Genomic DNA, 9173 nt, shown 5'->3' with positions numbered 1-9173 from the left:
AGGAAAAGATCCAATATAGGAATGCTCTGAGAAGATTGGAGAAAATACTTGGACTGCGAAAGACGAAATTCACAAGAGTCCAAACTTGAATCCAAAGGGGGAGAATGTTGGGTTTAAGTAAGAGCGTTAAAGTTGTATTCAAGTTTCTCCTTAGTGTAGTTTTACTTTGTAATAGTGTAGTTTTACTATTTCCTGGTACAAATAGTATTTTCCTTGTAATTGTAATTACCAAGTGATTAGCAAATTGTAATCAAGAATTTCAGCTGTAATTTTCTCTCTTTCAATCAAATCATTCTTTGAAGATATTCTTTCTATTATTCTCTTCATCATAATTCTTGAAGATCATATGATGTTTGTATGATTTTTGGACTTCACATAGGTGTTTTGCTAGATGAACAATTTTCCAAATTAAATTTCTTCAGGATATCAAAAATATATTTTGCTTGACAGATAAAAGTTCCTCGAAGATAATTTTTTGACTTGAAGTCCTAAAAATAATTTTATCTCACACATCATACTCATTTTAAAACGAGAGACCATTAAGGCAAAAAAGTTTTTGCAGTATTTTGGGTTCATAGATCCAAATATTATATCATCTACATAAATTCGTATAAAAATAATATATGACTTCTCCTTTTTAATAAAGAGAGTTGTGTCAATGTTACCTTTCAAGAAACCTGATTTTACCAGAAATTCTGATAAGATATCGTACCAGGCTCTCGGTGCTTGTTTAAGACCGTATAAAGCTCTATCAAGGATATATACATGATCCGGCTTTGACTGATCCATAAAACCTTCTGGTTGAGCAACATAAACTTCTACCTTGAAAAGACCATAGAGGAATGCCATCTTGACATCCATCTGGTACATCGTGAAATTCTTGTGTGCAGTGTACGCCAAGAACATCCTTATAGCTTCGATCCGTGCTACCGGGGAAAAGGTTTCATCGTAGTCAACACCTTCTTGTTGATTGTATCCTTTTGCGATGAGCCAGGCCTTAATTCTGACAACAACTCCATCTTCATCCTTTTTATTCTTGAAAACCCATTTGTACTGATAATCGTTTTATTGTTGGGACACGGAACCAATCTCCGGACCTTTAATGCTTCAAACTGATCTAGCTCCTCTTGCATCGTAATTATCCAGTCCGGATCTGCTAAGGCTTCAAACACCTTAGTTGGTTCAATATTACTTAGGAAAGTGAAGTAAAGGCATTCATTAGCAGAAGCAAACCGAGTATGAATAGATGCATTTGGATCACCAATAATTTGATGTATTGGATGATGTCTGGTCCACTTTTTGCTATGAGGAAGGGGAATATATGAACTTTGATCTGAATTTTGATTAGTATAAGCATTGGGGGAATTATTTGTAACAGGTTCAGGTGAAGGTTCATTGTTTGGAACTGAAATAGGCTGAATATCTGACTAGTGTAAGATATTTTCATCTTGAACGACTGACACCTCTGACAAATCAGTATTTAAACCCTCTTCACACTACTGGACAGTCAGAAGTTTCCATTTGTATTTCTTCATCAACATCTTCTTGTTCTTCTTCAGTTTCAGTTACTTGAACATGAGTAGATGGACCAGATAACTGTTGTTCAGATTGAACATTCTTGGACACATCATTGGACTTATTAGGTTTATTATCGAAATATTCATCCTAAAAATTCTCAAACAAAGAATCTAAATCAGAAAGATTAGAATTTGAAGATTCAATGTTATCTGCGTTCCGCGAAGTGTTAATTATCAGACCGGATCCTGAACCGTTTTGTTCAGAAGCCACATCAATCACTTCATCGAAAGAAACGTTGACGCTCTCATTGATAATTTTTATCTGTTTGTTGTAGACCCTGTATGCAGTAGACGTTTTTTATTATCCTATGAATACTGCTTCATCAGCCTTCGCAGCAAACTTACCTCTGTCCTCTCTATCATTTAAAATAAAACACCTACAACCAAATACTCGAAAGAATTTGATATTAGGTATTCTTTTATTTATAATCTCGTATGGATTTTTACTAAACCTTTTGTGTACTAGGGATCGATTATGGGTAAAACATGCAGTCGCCACGGCTTCAGCCCAAAGAAATAATGAAAGCTTAGAGCAAGTCAGGAGTGTATGCGCCGCTTCCACCAAAGTTTTTTTTTCCGTTCAACGACACCATTTTGTTGCGTTGTCCGGGCTGCTGAGGAAGTATGTGTGATACCAAATGATTCTAAGAATAAGTCGAGAACACTGTTCTTGAATTCAGTTCCATTATCAGTTCTGATTTTCTGAATTGTCAGTTGTAAATTTGTTTAAACAGTCTTCAAGAATGAAATAATTGTCTCAGCTGCTTCGTCTTTTCTCCTCAGAAAATGAACCCATGTATATTTGGAATAGTCATCAACAATGACTAGCACATACTTCTTAACATTTATACTTTGTACTCTCATAGGACCACAGAGATCCATATGAAGTAAATGAAGAGGACGTTCGGTATTGAACTATGTTTTCGACTTGTGTGAAGCTTTCTTCAGTTTACTCAATTCGCATGCGCTGCACACATGGTCAATATGAAAATTTAAGTCTGGAATTTTTTTAATCAAGTTGTCACAAACCAATTTGTTCAGATTTTTGAAGTTGAGATGTGAAAGGCGCCGATGCCACAGCAGATTTTGCTTCAAGGATGCCTTGGATATCAAGCAGACTTAAGTATCTACTTGTGTATTGGATAGGTCGATTGTGTAGAGGTTTGGTCTCCTGATTCCAGCTAAAAGCTCCTTACCATCAGTAGTACGGATGTTGCACTCGTTAGCTTTAATACAAACTTCTAGATTTTATCGCAAAATTGACCTATACTGTAAATATTATGTCCAAGTCCTTTGACATACGACACTTTCTTTATCATTAAGTTCCCAGAAACGTCACCGTATCCAAGGATAGGCGCATATTTGTCATTACCAAATCTTACCGTTCCTCAAAAAGATTCAACAAAATTAGATAAGAGCTCTTTTCTACCAGTCATGTGCTTAGAACATCCTGAGTCTAAGAACCATACATGTCGGTTTACCTGCACAGTGAATCAATTGGGTTTTGGTACCCATTTTAGAATGGGTCCTTTCAGATCCGATTTTGTTGGCGGTATACTATAAGTACCAAACCAACGCTCTTTGAAATTAATTTTCTTTGATAAAGCAGATAGAGCAGAATGCATAACATGATAAGGTTTAAAAGAAATAAAAGACATAAACATCTCATCCAATCTACAAGGAGAACAATTGTCTTTGCTATTCTTAATATCAGACAATTCAGTTACTGAATATCTGTGTACAGTATTATTCAATGTTGAATTATTTAATAAAGAATCAGCAAAACTTTTCTTCTTCTGTTGATTTGATGATTTATCCTCATCTTTCACTCTCCACACCTTCTTAAACTTCAATGCATTACCTGAAATAGAAGAAATAAAATCATTTGATTTAAATGAGCGATGAATCTTTTGTTTAATTTTCTTTTCAGTAAGCTTCTTCTGTTTCCTCGAATTCTTTTTATAATACCAATTCTCATAAACAGGTTTTTTATTGTAAGTCTTTTTAAAATCTGAAGCTATTTCAGAATCTTCAGTCATTTCATTTTTAACTATAAAATCGTCATGACTGGGTAGTTTCTTTGAGAAATCAAACTGAGAAATCGCTTCGTCTAAACAAGTATCTGAATTCAAGATATCAGAAAAATTTATTTCTTCATTTAAAACTTTTACGTCTTCTGATTCAAAAGTGTCACTTAAAGATTTTGAACACGAAAAGTATTCAGACTCAACTCGTTTCCGATTTGACTTTTGAATTTTCTAAATTTTCAATTTTATTTCGAAATAATTGTTTTTGTTTGTTAAATGAAAGCTTTTCCTCATTTAAAATTTTCTCTAACTGAACAACTTGTTTTTCCAAAATTAATGTTGGTGTATAAAGTTTTGGTTCAGCAGGTTTAGATTCAAGCTATGCTAGTAAATAACTATGAAAATAATATGTTGAAAGTGCAGATACTTGTGTTTTATAGCTTTTATTTAAATTTGTATAGTCAAACGGAACTTGCATTTTGTCTTTTCTTTTTCTGTTAAAATCTTCTTGTTCTTCGACTTCATCAGAAGATTTCATAAATTTTATTTGAAACTCGGGACCACAATCAAAATATTCAAATTTGTATAAGGTCGGGATAAAATATAAAGCTTTTTCTAAATGATTTGGATTTTTATACCCTAACCTTTTCCGAGGATTAAAAAATCTTGTTTCAGAAGGTTTGTTTAGAAAAAAATGGTTTGACCAGTTTGTCTTCTCTTATATAACTTTTCTTCTTTAGTTTTCAGAGTTTCATTTAAAACTTTAATTTGTAACTCAAGCTTACTGATTTTAACAATTAACTCTTCATTCACCAACTCTAAAGATTTATATTTTTTCTTTGAATCAGATAATTCAGATTTTAAGATGTTGGATTTTTCATGAAAAGATTTTGATTCAGATAGTAAAGATTGTGCCCAATCAAAATTTCCAACATTTTCATCAAAAAGTTTGATGTATTTTTCTTTTTGCGTTTCTAAATCTTTTTGAAAATTATTTGCACGCAATTTTTCAGATTTTAATTGTTGCTGAAAACATTGGAGTTTAAGCATCATCTTTTTCATCTGATGCATGCATGAATTTTCCAATACCTCATCATTCAGCTTAGCACTCTCCTCTTCACACTCATCAGAAGAGTCTATTTCAGTTCTTACCGTCAGACAAATGTGAGCCACAGCTTCCGGCTCCTCATCCTCATTAGTTAAGTTTAACCAATGGTCATCTTCAACCATCAATGCCTTTCCCGCACCTCTTTGTTTTAACAGAAGAAACTTATTCTTATAATTATCGGTATTTCTTGTAACCGGCTTTCTGCAGTTAACCGCAAAATGTCCCAATTTGCCACAGTTGTAGCATTTGGTGTTCTCGTCTGCCACTCATTTAATGAACTTCTTCTTCTCTTCAGGTTTCTTCTCATACTTCTTCTCGTATCTCTTTTCATCATATTTCTTCTTTTCTCCAAATTTATCTTTGAACTCATATTTTGAACCCGAAGAGAATCTTTGATTATTAGGGTGCGGTTTCTTCTGAAACTTTTTCTGAAAGGCTTTGGTTTGCATTGCCATGGCCTGTTTAATTTCATTCATCTCTGAGTCTGAGTCAAAGCTGTCACTTCTTTCACTGGAGGACTCGCTTGTCTGACTGACATCTTTTACTACTTACCAAACTTGACTTTATTCTTCTTTTCAGGAAACGAAGGCCAACGGATCAGTAACTTCCTTTTCCTTTTTCTTCTTTAAATCTCTGACCTCTAAAACATCTTCCTCATTTTGTTTCGGAGTTTCATAAACCTCGTGAATATCAATATCAAATAAGGATTTATTATATTTGATATGATTTGCATAAGGCTTCCACTCTGGTTGCATATTACTGAGGAATTTAACATTTACTTCAATTACAGTTTTAGAAATGCCATTCTTTGTAAGCTCATTCAACAGTCTGGTTAGCCTGTCATACACATCATCATGACTCTCACCTTCTCTAGCCTTGAATTCCTCATATGCAGATATGTAGTTTGTGATTTTCATCTGAGTTCCCACCTTAGAACCCCTCATCATCTTTTCTATTTGTTTCCACATGCTATGACCAGAATCTTTATAACTATCAATACTGGTATAAATGTCCTTTGTCAATCCTTGCATCATGTAGGATTTGCACAACACATCATCATGTGCTCTTGCAGCTTCCTGTTCAGAGTATATTTCCTTTTCTTTAATTACCCTTTGAACAGGTCTGCCTTGGTCAGGAACAACAAGAGTTTCTTTCCAAAATACAGTTGGTCCTTCCATTAGCGATTGCATAATCATCTCTCCATCTTTCATTCGTTCAATGAAGTTGAGAAATCTACCTCTCCACTGGTTATAATCTCCTCTGAAAAGTACTGGTGGCTTGGTATCAGTACCGATTGCCATCGCTTCTCTTGAACTCATTTTATCTGATTAAAATGATTTTGGATCTTCTGCAGTTCAAAATTTGATTAAAAGGATTAAAATTCAGTAATATATCAAGAATTCTCACACAAACAATTTTCAACCATTCAACACTTAGGAAATTTCAACACTTAGTCTTATCCATATTTGAAGTCCGGACAAGCTTATCCGGATTAGATATCCGGACAAAAACACTTACCAAGAATTCACACAAAATATCACAATTCGATCGATTTACAAAGAGTCAACCAGTCAACAAAATTAATCCGATGAATGCAATATACGATTTAAGAAAGTCAAACGCAGAATCCGATCAATTAACAAAGTCAAACTTCATAAATCGCTTAAAACAATCAAAGTCAAAGTCCGTCCAAATATAGTCAAAGTCAAAATCCGCCCAAAACAAAATCCGATCACAGTTGAAATCGCACAAATTCACAAGATGATCAAAATTAAATCGATCACAATATCAAACGGATAAAGACTAAATCGCAGACAATATCAACCAGTTTATTACAAAGTCGCTCAAAGATTCAAGCGGATTAACCCTAAATCGCACACTGAGTTACTCGGATTAATACTAAATCACACACAACAACAATCGATTTAACTCTAAATCACACAAAGTATCAAGCGGTTTAACATATATCGATCAAAGAGTTATACGATTCATCTTCAAGCACAAACACAATTTTATCAACTTTTCACCAAAATTTTGGATCAAAACTCGAAAAATTATGAACTTTTTGAAGAAACGAAAGTTTTTGTAAACTCAAAAATCTGTAAAAAATTGGATCAAAACTTGATTAAAAAGCAAAACAGTATGAATCAAAGATGTTCAGAATGTAATCGCGACTTTAGTAATCCAAATTTTAACAATTAACAATGAATTATGATGTGATTAGAGAAGAAAAAGATCAATTCGGCCAAAATCCTCAAGAACACAGGCGATGAACTCAAGAACACAGTCGATGAAACAGTGAAAAATCAATATTTTTATGCAAAATTCCTTGAAATTCATGTAATCCTTCAAACAAATTGTTGCTCCTATGCTCTGATACCAATTGTGAATTCCCAATTATCAATCAAATCAGATAATCTTCAAAGTAGAATTAGTAGAAGAGAGAGATTTTCACCAAAGCTTAAGATTGTATTTCTTGAGAGAGTAATTACAATGATTAACAACAATTAAACTGAAATTAAACAACTAATCTTCTATTTATACTAAGAAAGCAATAACACTAACTATTACAAAATGGGAGAAACAACTTGAATACAACATATTAGCACAATATTGAACCCAACAATTTACACTGAAATTCAGTCCTAACAGATTCTTATTGCCTTAGTTAGTTTAATTAAGTTTCAATATTTCTAGAATGCTTTCTTTCCAAGAGATTCGCGATATATCTTCCATAGTTAGCAATCTCCATATTTAGATTACCAGTATAAATAGGTCTTATTATTCTTGTAATTGTTTACTCTTTCCATTCAATCAATTCAATAATAGTGAATCATTTGGCACTCAAATATTATCTTGAATATCCTTGTGTTCTTCACTATTTTCCATCCACACGATATATTTAGGTTATTCATAACTTGAATGTTCGTGTTATTGAGAGATCTGGGATTAACAATTGGTATAAGAGCCAATTGATTACTTTTCAATCAAAAACGATCAATTCAAAATCTATCAATTTTCATCCATTTAAATTCGTACTTTTCTTCTCCAATAAGCGTGTTCTTTCTTTTCTATAATTCTCATGGCCAACTGGAATTATGCATATAGTGTGGGTTCCCTCATCAAACCTCCATCTCTTCAACGAGAAGAGTATCCACAGTGGAGGATACGAATGGTAAAATTTCTGGAGGGGATGGACATAAATCTCCTCAAATCTGTCATTGTTCCTCTGGCTCTTGTTTTAAGAGTCCTTGGAACAAGCACTACTGCAGAAGTTGTTGCCTACTGCATGGCAAAAGATGAAAAAAATTGGGATGAAGACAATCTAGAACATGTAGAGGCAGACAGGAAGGCAAAAAGGCTGATCATCATGGCCATTCCAAACAACATCTTCCAATCTCTCGATGCTTGTACAACAGCAAAGGAGATATGGCATGAACTGGCGAGCCGACTGGAAGGAGGTGCAAAGACAAAGAAAAATCGTAGGTCGCAATGCCTAAACTAATACACTAATTTCATGGATCTACCTGATGAACCGATTCAAAAGACCTATGATCGTTTCAACACATTGACTAATCAATGTCGCCGAAACGACATCGTTAGGACGAAAGAAGAAAACAACGTTTTATTCCTCAAAAGTCTCGATGATGAGTGGACTCAACTGTCAATGTCCCTCCAAGCAAATCAAGACTTAGACAATTGGTCGCTTCATGACGTCTATGGAACTCTTGCTGCTCAAGAGAAGGATATACTGAAGAGGAAGGTGTCCATCGGTGGACCCCTCACCCTTCCTGCAGAAGAGAAGGAAGTTACAAGAAGTTCTACCAGAGAACACAAAAAGAAAAGCAAGAAGGCACTAGTAGTTGAGTTAGAATCTGAAGAAGAAACATCTGATTCTGATGATGATCTCAAAACTTTTGCCAAGTCTCTGGCCTTGATAACTAAACAATTCCAGAAGAAGTTCATCAAGAAGCCCTATGAAAGAAGAGACTCCAGTAGGGAGAAGTACTAGCCTTCCTATGATGAGAAGCCAATGAAGTTTCATCAAAAGGATGAAAGAAGATAAGAAAGAAGAGAAGACACAGAGGAAAGAAGAGAGGACGAAAGAGGAGAAGACGGAAGGAAAGATGGTCTTTGCTGCTACAGATGTGGGAAGATAGGTCATTTTTCAAAAGATTGCAGAGGACGACTGGGAAAGGATGTTGACAACTACAAAAACAAATACAAGTACAATCCTAAGGAGTGAAGCCTGATGGCTGAGAAAGAGAACTAGGTGTCTGATTCTTCGTCTGATGAAGAAGATAAGGCACTCATATGCCTCATGGCCAGGTCCGATGTGTTAAACCCAGATCTGACAGTAGAACAGTTTAAAGGAATTTAAAAAGAGAATTGTAGAAGAAGATGAATAGAAATCGGCCGCCGCTTTCTTTATTGAATGGAAAATACAATCTCTCAAAAACC

Source organism: Cynara cardunculus (genome assembly GCF_001531365.2).
Source record: "Cynara cardunculus var. scolymus isolate 2C chromosome LG 5, CcrdV1, whole genome shotgun sequence".
In the NCBI taxonomy this organism is placed as follows: domain Eukaryota; kingdom Viridiplantae; phylum Streptophyta; class Magnoliopsida; order Asterales; family Asteraceae; genus Cynara; species Cynara cardunculus.
Note: the sequence above shows the minus strand (reverse complement) of the source record.